This window comes from Macrotis lagotis, chromosome X (assembly GCF_037893015.1).
Source record: "Macrotis lagotis isolate mMagLag1 chromosome X, bilby.v1.9.chrom.fasta, whole genome shotgun sequence".
Lineage (NCBI taxonomy): Eukaryota > Metazoa > Chordata > Mammalia > Peramelemorphia > Peramelidae > Macrotis > Macrotis lagotis.
The window spans coordinates 557,127,390-557,139,979 of NC_133666.1; the positions used below are offsets into that span (position 1 = coordinate 557,127,390).

General features: G+C 38.2%; 1 protein-coding gene across 4 annotated transcripts in view; it reads right to left on the reverse strand.

Annotated features, from left to right (window-relative positions):
- Positions 1-12,590, reverse strand: part of NCALD (neurocalcin delta) — a 534,430-nt gene that overhangs the window by 103,913 nt on the left and 417,927 nt on the right. The window contains exon 1 of one of the 4 annotated variants that reach the window (XM_074200737.1): positions 12,297-12,448. The exons of the other annotated variants lie outside the window; for them this stretch is intronic. The gene's annotated coding sequence lies outside the window, so the exon portion shown is untranslated. Of the gene's footprint in view, positions 1-12,296; positions 12,449-12,590 lie in introns of those variants that run through there. 4 annotated transcript variants of the gene reach the window in all.

Here is a 12,590-nt window from a genome sequence, read left to right on the forward strand (position 1 = left end):
TCATGATTCTAAGCCTAATTCTGTCTCTAATACCGTACTTTGCTGCCTCAAAATTTCTTTAAAGACAATCGTATTTTCAAATAGCTGGAAAATAGGAAGTGTTATCTAGATACCTAATCTGGAAGGGACACAAGGCTCTGGGAAGACTCACATAGCTTATGTCAGAGGATGATCAAGGAAGTGGTGTGTTGGGGAATTTGGGGAAACATCAAGACTCTCTAGTTGATGATCCTCATATATCACCAATGGCAAACTGGCTACAGAAGCCTCAAGGCTGGTTTTGAATCTTAGGTTTCCAACCACTCCTTCAACCTATGGGTTATGGTAGAACTTTATTGCCAGCACATGCAAAGTCTGTAACATGAATCCAAAACCAGGACCAGCAGGGATTTCTAATTATGCAGTCCCTCACAACACAGAAACACTCAGAGCAGGCAGGAAACAGACATTTGACTGACACCTTTACAATACAGCAACCAACATTTCTGCAGAAATCTAATTGTCCTAATTGGATCTGCGTTCACTGACCTGGCAAAGCTGGTGAGAACCCTGTAATCAGACTGCCACTCAGGAAAGAAAGGGGCTGAGATAAGAAACTGAAGCTGGCTGTAGAAATAATCAAAAGTATCATGCTTTTTTCTCTTCTCAACTACTTAGATTTAGTTCTTAAGGAATCAGTCTTGCTTTTCATATCTGAAGATAAAGCCCCAATCTGTTTGCAGTAGGGCATTTGCTTTCAGTATCTTTCCCAGCAGTGGAAATGGATTGGCACTAAACCATCCACGTTTATTTGCTTGATACCTTTTAATTCTATCTATAACAGGCGTTTACAATATGGTTGGGCAGGATTAGCTATGACTGAGACTAGAGGAAAACCAAACCCTAGTTTGCTATCCAGTATCTATGTGACCTTGGACAAATCACTTAATTACATACGATAGGAGATTTAGAGCTAGAAGGGACCTCTAGGTTCATCCTGTTGAGTAAAGTGAGGACAAGAGAGGTTAAATGATTGATCAATCATGCAGTAACTTAAACCAGAATCCAGACTTCAAATTCTGTGAACTTTCTTCCATTGGTCTCCTCATCAATATGAGCTCGATTTTCTCATCTGAGAGGCAATATGTGAGACAGTTTATTTAGCACTAGGCTTGAGGAATCAGAAAGACCTAGATCCAAATCCTATTTTAGTTATTTATCAGCTTTGTGACCCTAGATAAGTCATTTAAATTCTGAGTCTCAGTTTCCCCATATGTAAAATGGGGATAATTATAGCAAACATTTTCACATAGTTGTGAGGACTGTGTGAGATAATATGTGTAAAGTGCTTCACAAACCTCAATGCCCTATGTGAATTTCAGCTATTAATATTAAAATGGTGGGGCTCAATGATGGTTGCCTCCCTATGTTTTATCACTAGATTCTGATGACTATGGAAGAGAAAGTGAGGTTGATGACTTAGCACAGCTCTGCCACATTTAAATCCAATACACTTGCAAGTCAAGATATCACCCTTACCTACTGTCATTGGTCCTCTTCAAGAATGGAAAAACTAACAATAATTAAAATAGCAGGGTTGGACCAGTTGATTTTGAAAATTCCTTATCTCTCTATACCTATGATCCTATAATGACTCTCAAGGAGATTGAGCTTTTGATCTTCAAATCATTAGGTTCTCTGATTTTTACCTGATAAGCAAACCATCTCTTCAATCCTATAAGAATATTTAAACAAGACAGACACTACACAGATATGACTACATGGACAAAATGAAAGATAGACATGGAAAACATGAATTAAGGAGGCAGTCAGTTTGGATAACTGAGAACAGATCCTTTTGCTCGCTCCCATTTTCCCCCTTGTCCTTTATATATTTTCATTTTTTGTAGTAAAGAGAAAATTAGCTCAAATTTCTACTTCTTTGATACTTGCTTTTAGGCTGCTTAAGCAGCTCAAAGTTTCAGAGATGAGAATCTACGAAGTGAATGCTTAGAATCACAGAATCGAAATACTTGGAAGGGACTATCTAATCTAATCTAATAATTATCAGATCAAAAAACCCTACAGCATAGTTATGCTGCAGCTAGCTCCAACCAGCTGACTGTTAAATTTTCAGTTTATACTTTTCATTTATACTTTTCATTTATACTTTGGAAATGACAAATACCAAAAATCAGGGCTTGAGTAATCATTTTAGTGATTGTCTCAATTTAAGAAAGCGATGGAGAAAATTTAAATCAAACATGTTAAACTTGAAAGTGTGACTTATACAAATTTTTTTTTTTCTGGAGAGCTGGTTGTTAAACATTCACCAGACTGCTCCTAAACATAACTAACAGTCAAAGAGTCACCCTAAAATTGTTTCTTTGTGATTTTTACCCACTGTTCCTAGTTCTGCTCTCTGGGGTCAAGTAAAATAGGGTTAATCTTTCTTCCACATGACAGCCTTTCAGATACTTGAATATAGCCTTCATGACCCCACTGATGTTTCTCTGGCTGCTTTTAATAATTATAGAAATTCTGCAAGAGAAAGGGGCTACCAGAGAATTGTTTTCATTTCTGCTTTTAAAACTTCCCTTTGTCATTTAAAAAATTCTTTAGGTGTCCTAGGGAGTTATGAGTTTATAAAAATGTAACATTTGATGATCTATAAAATGCTATTTCAATTTTATCCTCACAACTACCCTGGGAGGTAGGACTATTTTTTTTTCAGGTTTGTTTTTGCAAGGTAATGGGGTTAAGTGACTTGCCCAAGATCACACAGCTAAGTAATTATTATGTGTCTGAGGTCAAATTTGAACTCAGGTCCACCTGACTCCAGCGCTGGTCCTCTATCCACTGTACCACTTCACTGTCCCAGGTCTATTATTATTAGTATTATCTCTATTTGAGAGATGCAGAAGCTGGGGCAGACAGAAGTAATGAAATTTGCCCAGGATCATACAACTAATAAGAGGAAGAGAATGCATTTGAACTCGGGCCTTCCTGATTCCAAGAGGAACACAGTACACTGTGCCCTTACCTACCTCTAATTTCAGTAAGTCTTCAAGTTGAAGACTTTCAGGATATTTTTGATATGATCTTTGACAAGACAGTTCTTGATTTTACGAAAGTTAAGATATGTCTTGCTGGCAGAGTAATATTTTCTGGACAGTTAATGATTTCTTTGTCCTAACTTCCTGTTGACACACTATTGGACTGAAAGTTGGACTTAACGCTAGGAAGCGAGGATGGTCTGAGTATGAATCCCAGGCCCCAAACACTTATTAACTATATGATCCTAAAACACAGATAATAATAATGGCAACCCCCCTCCCAGACTTGTAATGCTAGTTATTATTACGATGCACTTTTTGGTCATAGTATGTGAAAGTATTTTGGGGCCTAGGAAAGGGAAAAAAAATCCATTTTTCCAAAAGGAAATTGATTGGATTTTTAGAGTCTTAGAAAGATAAAATAAGAAAAACACACATATAACCATGTGCTGTTTCCTTTCCAGTCACCATTCCTACCTCTTTCCCACAGGAAGCTTGAAGCCACCCTATTCTTTGATGAGTGAATTTGTTTCTACCTTTCCTAGAACCAGGCCTTCATCCCACTTTAAGCCATCTTCAAACCATGCCACAGTCCTCATTAGCTCTCCTTCATGCAATGCCTTTTCCTATTAAAATGATGGCTCTCTCCTCTCTTTTTCAGTTGTTTCCAGGAGGTGAAGATTTCATCAATCTGAAACACAGGCACTATGCACTAAGCTGGCAAGGTTTACCTTTTCCCTCTTCCTTCCCAAGAATGAGACTTAGGGTTTTGGTCTTTTATATCTGTTCTTTTCATTTCTATGTGTAGGCAGATGAAGCCTTGGACCTGGAAGCTTGGGAGTTTCAATTTTGGCAACCTTAGAAATAGGATTCCAGGCTATATGTGGCTGCCAGCCCAAGAGGGAAGCCCTGAGAAACCAGAGTGCCAAGGTATAAACTTGGGGGAGCTGAGGGTAGGGCCAGATGCTGGACTTGTAACTTAGCAGAACTGTGCTATTTAGGGACTGAGTTAAACTGTAAACCTAATGCCCCTTTCCTTGGCAGAGGCTGAGGTGGTAGGGAATGATTATGTTCTCAGGTGTTAGGGAAATTGTAAGTCTGGTTTTTGCTATACCTTTGAGGGAAATATGAGAGAGACAGACAGACAGAACCAGAGAAAGATAAGCAGAGTGAAACAGTGAGAGAAGAGGAGGAGGAGAGGATGAGGAGGAGAAGGAGAAAAGGAGAAGAAAATGAGAAGAAGAAATAGGAAAAGAATGGAAAGGAAGGAGAGAAGAAAAGAAGTTCCTTAAGAACAGGGACTGTCTTCTTTATTTGTATTTGTATTGCTTTAAAGTGCTTAATAAATGTTTTCTCTCTCTCTCTCTCTCTCTCTCTCTCTCTCTCTCTCTCTCTCTCTCTCTCTCTCTCTCTCTCTGTCTCCCCTTCATTCCATACTTCCCTTCCTTTCTCTGGCTCTCTGTCTAGTTCTCTGTCTCTGTCTGACTCTGTCACTATCTATCTTTTTCTCTCTAAATTTACCCATCTATCAATTGAGCTCTCATTTCAGGGTTCAAAAAATAAGTTGCCTGAATTTAAAAGTAACATTTTTAAGAATTGAAAATATAGTTCATTAAATTCATACTCAACCTCCATTTCAACATAACACTTCAAGCAGGATGATAATTTCCAAAACATCTGGTCCAAAGAGTTCGTTTTAAAAAAGAGGAAATGAATATTCCAAGTCCTTAAGTGACTTCCTAAGGTCAAACACAGGTTCTGTGACTTCAAAAACCAGTGCTCTTCACTACTCAAGACTCTAAAACTCCCTAATGTATTAGATGACATACAAAATTATTCAGCTTGGGACTCGAGGGAGAAATGTAAGGTAAAAAGGACAGGCTGGTGAAAGTCAAAACTAAGTGATCACCCCCAGGACACAGACTTACACAAGATTTTTAGACTAAAGCCTTACTAGGAAGTTATGATTGGAACCACTTCAAGACCAAGATAATTGCTTGAAGTCTACCTTTGCTTGATATGAGTAAACTGAAGGCTGATGGCTGAGCCATGCCAGCCACTAGCAAAAAAGCAAGTAGTGTTTTAGGGTGGGGATACCCAACATTACTGGAAGGAGGTTGAAAAGATCCTAGACCTTGTCTGGTTGAGGTTTCACAGAAGCTAAGTTGAAAAGAATCTCAAAGTCTTTTTTGTCCAACCATACACCTGAGATATAAATCACCCCTCCCCCCAATAATATCCAGACAAGTAGTCAGATTCTGCTGGAAGACCTCTTTTAACACTCAATGCTCATGAAAAACTGGCCTTCCCCTTTCTCCTTTAGAAGAAGCTTTACTGCTCTTCTGCAATCCGGAATTGTTTCACTGTCTTTGTATCTACATTGTCTGGCACTTAGTAGGTAGTCCCTTAGTGCTTGTGAATTGATTGAGGGGAAGAGAACTCACAATTCTGTAGGCAATTCATTTCTTTAAAAAAAAAGATTAAGTTATTTGTGAGTTATCTCTTTTTTTCCTTAAGGCATTTCTGTTGTTTTAACTAAAAATATCCCTATAATCCCAAAATATCAATTTAAGAGAAAATAAGATTCTACATCTGCACAAGAAAAGAGAAAAACAATTCCTTAGAGATGCTAAAGAGGAGGTTCTGTTTTGCATCTGCCTAAGAAATGCTAACTTTTGTAGTTGTTTCAATATTGGGGTTTTCTTGGAAAAAAAAATACTAGACTGGTCTATCATTTCCTTCTCCAGTTCATTTTACAGATGAGGAAAGAAACTGAGACAAAAAGGGTCAAGTGACTTGCCCAGGGGCACACAATTTGGTAAATATCTGAGGCCATATTTGAACATAGGTCTTCCTATGTACACTTTATCCAGAATTTTATCTACAGTGACACCTAGCTGCCCCTTAGATTTACATAAAAGAAAGAAAACTAGATTTTAAGAATTAGGTTATTCAGTATTAGTAGACTAAGAAGTAAGTTCCCTCCTTTTTTATCACCTCCCTTGCTTCTTCAGAGATATAGGTCAGATCCTTTATAAGTCCAAATTGCTACATCATGGAATACTGTTTAATTATTTGTTGCATACTATTTGATGATTTTAGGGTTATTATTCTGTCCCTTTAAAATATCATTGACAGCAATGTTTGCTAGTAAGAATTTGGTGTCACCCTACTGAGTTGTCCAATTTGAGGGGTTTTCTCTAGGAGTAGAGAGTTTGGAGTGGGGAGAAGTGTGATTTCCTAAAAGACACTTCCAGGCCCTTCATGTTAGTGAGGTCTCTGTTATATGGTTTACTGTAGTATAATATAACTGCAACTGATTTTTAAGCTTTTCAATGTAGCTATTACCTTATAATTTCCCTCAATGGAAAGAAAACTGAGTTTTGGCACCTGAGGACCTTCAAATTATGTCTTATCTAATTTCTGTGATCCTCAGTTTCCTCAAAGGTTAGACAGCTGACCTTACAGCTCTAAGTTTATGAATTGTGGATTTGAATCCTGGTTCTGTTCTTCCTATCTGTGTTATCTTGGCCAAATCACTTAAATTCCCTGGGGCCTTGTTTTCCTCATAAGAGGGTTTCTGATGTTCCTCCATCTCTAGATTATCACAATAATACTAGGAAAGTAAATACTATAGGTTTATTATCTCCATTTAACAGACAAAGAAACCAAGGTGGGAAAGTTAAGTGACTTATCAAAGTTATACAGCTGTTAAGTGTTAGAGGTGGAATCTGAACCCAAGACCCCTCCTGGCTTCAGGCCCAAGATTCTTTCATAAGGTTACAATTGATCTCATAAAGTGCAAAGCAAGTTAGTTAATAAAAAAATTGTTGCCGGGCTGATTGATAATACCTCAGGCTATGAACATACACCATGTAATCCATCCTCACCAGCAGGTGTGGGATGTTTTTGTGGGCTGATCTTTTTTGATCTATGTGCAAGGCTGTTGTAAATACCTAGTCATCCAAGTCTGGATCGAGGTTTTAGCAGCATGAATCATCTCAAAGGCTGTGGGAGTCACATAGCCACAAGAAGAGCCAAGAAATAGCAAACACGGTGCTTAATATCCCCTTAAGGATGGGAATTAAGCTCACGAAGGCAAGGAAAACCCCAATCATCCTAGAAAATGTCCTCCTTGCACCAGAACAAAAAGTCATGAGGTACATTAAGATTTCTTCAGAGTCATCATAGCAACCTTTGGAAAATGTGGACCAGTCTCCCATGTTGCAACATCCAACCCAGGCATTTCCTACCTGCAAATTCTACTCAACCTAGTCAGAGGATGGCAAAAATCCTGGTCAGTGTTCAATAGGTGCTATGTCTCCTGCTAAAAACCTTTAAAAGACATAAATCCTAATTACAACCAAAATTCAACACAGATAAAAGTGTAAGATGTCTTTAAAAGAAAGAACTTGACTCCCACTGAACTTGGATATTTACCAGTTCAATGAACACATGGTAATTGCCTACTATGTGTAAGGCACAGTGAGTACTATAAATTGAAGATGAAAAGACAAATTGAAAAAACAACTTTTGTCCTCAAGAAGCTTATGTTCTACTGGGGAGAGACAGAAGGAGGATATAACATTTAAACACACACACATATACATGTGTATATATATTCACAGAATATATATTATACATACACAAATACCGCAAATACATACAAACATTATATATACAAAAATACATACATTTTATATTTATATATATATATATATATATGCATAATATCATTTAGGGAGGGAGAAAATCCTAACAACCATGGAGATTTTGAATATAATATTAATATTAGTCACAGAAGAGGTCACAATCTTTATTATAGGAAACTCCAGATTGTTAAGATCATAGATCTATAGGAATACTGAATATCAGGTGGAAATGACCCCTGAATTTCCATGATCCCTTTTAGAAAAAGTTATGAGTGTATATTTCAAGACACAATTTCTAGTTGGTTTTTAATTATGCCATTTTTACTTTATTAGAAATGTGGAACTTGTGCCATTATGAAATGCTCTACCACCAATCCTAAATTTTATTCTTTGTCCTATATTGGAATAAAAGTTATCATGAGACTAAAATCAAGCATTTGAGTCTGTTCCCAAATTCTCTCTTCAAGTGGTCCGTGAGACATGCATTCACCATTAAGCAGGTGCATTTTTCTAACCCCAAAGCATGAGAACCATTTTAGGAAATCCTCTTTTGTAATCCCTCAGGGAACTTACCAAGGGGAAGTTGCTAAGCTTCCATTCTCAAATGTTAGGCATCTGGAAGGAGTTGAAATAACAGCTTGTGCAAAATGTCACAGCTCTCATTCCATGCACTTATATTAAGAGGGTTAATGCTGATACACCTCAAAGGATGGTTTCATTGCAGACCAACTAGCAGAATAGTTTGCTAGTTCTTATTAATTTAAGAAGAAAAATCAGTTTGTCTATTCAAGCAGAGCAAGATAAGAAAATGAGTACAATAGCTAGAATAATATGATTAAAGAGAATAATAAAGAAAGCAAACTGTTTAGGAGGGTTAGGGTTTGGATTATATGAGGGTTAGGGTTTGGATTATATGGAAATCTTTCTGAATTTTTCCATTTTCTATAACTGGACAATCACAATCTCAGATTGTAGTGAAACAAGTAAATCATAGCACTGACTTAGACTTATTTCATTGTAGTTGTTTCTGAGTGTGATGCATGTAAAACCCCAATGAGCACTGAGGTCTGCTAACCTGCTCAACCAAATGAGTGTGTGTTCTATAAAATTAGGGTATCAGATAAATTCCTTAGTTTTACAGGAATGAAGAGGCCTTTCTTATGCTGTCAGTTCAGATCTCATCTACCACGAACAGCTACAGGTACATTTGTGTGTACTCTTTGTGGGGGGGGGGGGGAGGAGAATGACTTGCATACCTACAGTTAACCCTAGCATTGTTCTTAATCCCTATCCAATGGAGAACAGTATTTCATTTCAAATTGCCACAGGTATGTGCAAGGCTAACATGGAGTTTCAAAGGAGGGTGGAATTTTTTGCAATACCTTGTACTCACACAAATCTGTTTTCCAAGCAGAAGTGAGGGAACAAATTACTATGAACTCTGAATTTCAAAATGAACGTTGACAATGGTGAAAATGGCAGGGAGGGATATAAAGAAGGAAGTTCTATGAATACTTTTTGACTTTGTCAACATCAGTTTCCAGAATAAATCATGTCATTACCCCCAAACCATCTATCTGATAAGTTGCTCAAGGAAGGAAGTGCTCAAGCAAAGGCTGGATACAACTTGTTGAGAATGTAAAATAACAGGGTATTCTTATTCAGGTATGGGTTGGACAATATAACTGTGAGCCCTTTCAATTTTGAAATTACATGAAGTTCTACTTCTAGTATTAGTCTGATGTCTTCTGAAGATGAATTTGACATGAGTCTGAGAGACAGCTATGTTTTCACTGTTATAAAAAAATGCCGGGTCAGATGATCTCTCATGTCTTTTTCTGAGCTCTAACATTCTGGTTTTTTTTAGTTGTTTTTTTTTTTTTGCAAGGCAAATGGGGTTAAGTGGCTTGCCCAAGGCCACACAGCTAGGTAATTATTAAGTGTCTGAGGCTGAATTTGAACTCAGGTACTCCTGACTCAAGGGCCGGTGCTCTATCCACTAGCCGCCCCCTAACATTCTTATTTTTGACTCCAGAAAAAAGCAACAAAGATCTTAGCACATGATTGGTCTAATAACAATAAAAATTTTCTCACTGACCCATAGGATCAAACAATTAAGTTCTAGCTTTATATTTCTAAGATTTATATCCCTTCATTATTTTATTATCCCTAGGTGATTAGAGATTTAGCAACAGTGTCAGAACAATGGGGATCCCTGGAATTAAGATGAATTAGATTTCCTTATTCAGATTGATCTATAGCCCTGTCTAAAAGTCAGTTGTCACCAAGGCAAACCGTTTTCAATGATGGAATTTTAATGATGCAGTTTTAGAAGACAATTAATGGTTCATGCTCAATTGCAGTATAACATTTCAATTAACATATATATTTCTAAGGATATTAAGAGTTTAGCCTCTTTATTACATTGTAAAACTGATAGATTCGTGATATATTGTTTTTTGTTGTTACTTTAATGTACCAATACTATCTGGCAGTTTCTAGATAAATGACGGGTCTGGAGCTAATGTCAAAAACCAAATGAGTGATATTAGTATGTATTTTATTGTTGTTCAATCATGTCTGACTTTTCATGATCTCATTTGGGATTTTCTTGGCAAAGATACCAGAGTGATTTGTTATTTCCTTCAGCTCATTTGACAGATGAGAAAACTGAGACAAACAGGGTTAAGTGATTTGCCCTGGGTCACAAAGTTAATAAGAGTCTAAGACCAGTGAAGCCAGATTCATAGAGTCTTCCTGACTTTCTGGCACTTTATCCACTATGCAGTCTTCATATGTTTGTGTATATGTTTATGTAAGTATGCATATGTGTGCAAGTATATATCTATTATATGCACATATATATGTCTATATATTACATGTGTGTATAATACACTCAATGAAAATCACTCCAAATACTGGCATTTATCCCATTCATTGCTATAGTTGAGTACCATTAATCTATTTCTCACTCCTCAGAAAAAGTAACTTAAAAGTCCAGGTAACATGCCAGGAATAGTGAAATTCAACATTTCACATAGCATTTACAAATAGTTAAGAAGCACTTTTTATTATTAGATATTTAAATCTTCTGAAGATCTTGGAATATAAGAGGCACTCTATGATGCTTATTAGATCAGGCGAGACTGCCAATTGGTGCTTAGTTAAAAGGTGTTGCGGTTAGGTGAACACTTAAAGGAGAACTTTAAAGAGCTCCCAATACCAGGGTTTTTTCCCCTTAAAATCACAACTTGCAAAATCATTTATTTGTGGCAGTTTCAGAGCTGCTAAGGAATACCAAGGTCCAAAGGGAAAGGAACAACAATATTGAGAAAAATGCAACCTAAACTATTGACTGTACCCAGGTAAAATGGAAGTTATTAGGAAATGGATTTTTATGAGCTATGGCCAATTCTGCTTCCACCGTGCACAGGCAATACTTGGTGGTGACTTTGAGTACAATCTAGTCTTTTTTTTTTTGTAAAGATTTTATTTATTTTGAGTTTTACAGTTTTTCCCCCAAATCTTACTTCCTTCCCCCTCACCCTGCACAGAAGGCAATTTGCCAGTCTTTACATGGTTTCCACGGTATATACAATCTAGCCTTGAATGATTGATCTTTACAGCAATCTATCTGAATAAAAGTGGCTACATTTAGATTTGGAAAAGAACTATCCACTTAAGTAATGAGCTCTCTTTTTTGATTCAAGCAGATTCACCAACTGTCCCAATGTCACTTTTTAAAAAAGAAATTGGAATTTATACCCTAATCTTTTTTTTTTTTGGAGAAGGGAGGGAGATATTAAGATTCTTCATTTTGATATAAAAGGAAAGAAAATGCTTGGGCACCCAGCGTAAGTTACATATAGCACCGTTTCTTTGTCATAATTCTGACTTTAATTTAAAAAAAATGAACAGGAAGCTGTTGACAGTCCTCAGCACACACACACACACACACACACACAGACACAAATAAGTTTACAGACCAGCTGAGTAACTGATAAAGGCCCTCCCATCTATTGTCCGAAGCTAATGTGCACTGAAAGGCTCCTTATTTTAAAAGGAAACACGCAGACATAAACTTTTGTTTGTGTTTGGTGTTCCTCTCGCTCTGTTCCCATTGTTGCTAATTATGAACCCGGCAAGCGAAAAATAGAAACCGAGTTTCAGAGTGTCCTCCGCTGGAGCTGGCGAGAGAGGGCGGCGGATGGCAAAGTAGCGAGCGGGCGCGGCGGCTCGGGAGTTTGAAATCCCAAACGATGTCAGACAGAGCCACCGCTGGAATGCGGGAGGGGGCCACCTGGCCCCGGGGGGACCCGCTGCTCCCCCGGGCCAGAGGGGTCCTGGAGCCAAGGCTGGAGCCGGGAGGAGGCTTTGGCCGGGACCATGCCACCCCTCGGGGCTGAGCCTCTGGCTCTGCACACTTACTGGTCACTGGAAGCTGGCTCAGACTTTCTAAATCAATCAGTTACCCAATCAATAAATCAATCAATGGTGCTCCTTCAATTGCTCATCAAGACAAACTTGCTGCAGCCGGGAGAGGCGGGAGGAAACATCACCACCGCAAGCCTTAAAAATATCTGGCTGGAATGGAAAGCCAAGTGCTTACCTCACACGGAAGAAATGCGGGACTTTAATAGTCCATGCTCCGGCGGCCCCTGGAAAGCGGCGGCGGCAGAGGCGGCGCGGGCAGCGGACGGAGATGAGTCCAGCATCCAACAGATTCTCACAAGCCTTTGGCTCCTTGGACTAAACCACAGACTCAGCCTCCAGCTGACGTCAAAGTCGCTGTCACATGGCCAGATGAAAGCCAAGAGAGCATTGGTTGTCGTAGCAACCACCGAGCTGCTCTGAAATTATTTCAATAGGTCATCTGTCACTGTGTGTGTGTGTGTGTGTGTGT